Raw genomic sequence first — 1,229 nt, 5'->3', positions numbered from 1 at the left:
ACAGTCGTAATCGTTAAGTAATTCGACCCATCGACGCTGTCTCATGTTGAGTTCTTTTTGGTTTAGTATATGTTGGAGGCTTTTATGATCTGTGTACACCATGCTCTTCGTCCCATACAAGTAGTGTCTCCAGATTTTTAATGCGAAGACGACCGCTCCTAACTCGAGGTCGTGAGTAGTGTAGTTCACTTCATGGTTCTTTAGCTGTCTCGAGGCATAGGCGATAACCTTGCCTCGTTGCATCAAGACACAGTCGAGCCCCTGATTGGATGCATCACAGTATACAACAAAATCTTCTGTCCCTTCGGGAAGGGATAACACTGGTGCGGTGCATAGGGCTCGCTTCAGGGTCTGAAAAGCCTTCTCCTGTTTCTCTTCCCAGTCGAATGATACACCCTTCTGTGTTAGCATGGTGAGAGGTTTCGCAATCCGAGAGAAATTTTGGATGAACCGACGGTAGTAGCCAGCGAGGCCTAGAAATTGATGAATTTCCGTAGGCGTCTTTGGTGCTGACCAGTTCTCAATAGCTTTGATTTTGGAGGGATCCACGTGGATTCTGTCTTCACTGACCACGTGTCCTAAGAATTCAACTCTCCGGATCCAAAACTCGCACTTAGAGAACTTTGCATACAACTTCTCGGATCGCAGGGTTTCCAGGACTAATCGTAAATGATTTATGTGCTCTTCCTCGCTTCGAGAGTAGACAAGTATGTCGTCAATAAAGACGATGACAAACTGATCTAGATATGGACGACATACCCTATTCATCAAGTCCATGAATACCGCGGGGGCGTTGGTCAGTCCAAAGGGCATCACTACGAACTCAAAATGCCCATAGCGGGTTCGGAAGGCTGTCTTCGGGACATCTTCCCCTAACACCCGTAACTGATGATACCCCGATCTAAGATCAATCTTGGAGAAGTAACTTGCTCCTTGGAGTTGGTCGAATAGGTCGTCGATACGAGGGAGAGGATAGCGATTTTTGATCGTGAGTTTATTGAGTTTCCTATAATCGATGCACATCTGAAATGACCCATCCTTTTTCTTCACGAACAAGACTGGAGCTCCCCAAGGTGAGAAGCTCGGTCTTATAAAGCCCTTGCTGAGCAGTTCGTTGAGTTGACCGGATAGTTCTTGCATTTCGGCGGGCACTAGACGGTAGGGCGACTTAGCTACGGGAGTAGCTCCTGGGATTAGGTCGATTCTGAATTCAACCTGTCGTTTGGGAG

This window comes from Lactuca sativa, chromosome 7 (genome assembly GCF_002870075.4).
Source record: "Lactuca sativa cultivar Salinas chromosome 7, Lsat_Salinas_v11, whole genome shotgun sequence".
Taxonomy (NCBI): domain Eukaryota; kingdom Viridiplantae; phylum Streptophyta; class Magnoliopsida; order Asterales; family Asteraceae; genus Lactuca; species Lactuca sativa.
The sequence above is the reverse complement of the archived record's forward strand: the minus strand, read 5'-3'. Positions refer to the sequence as shown.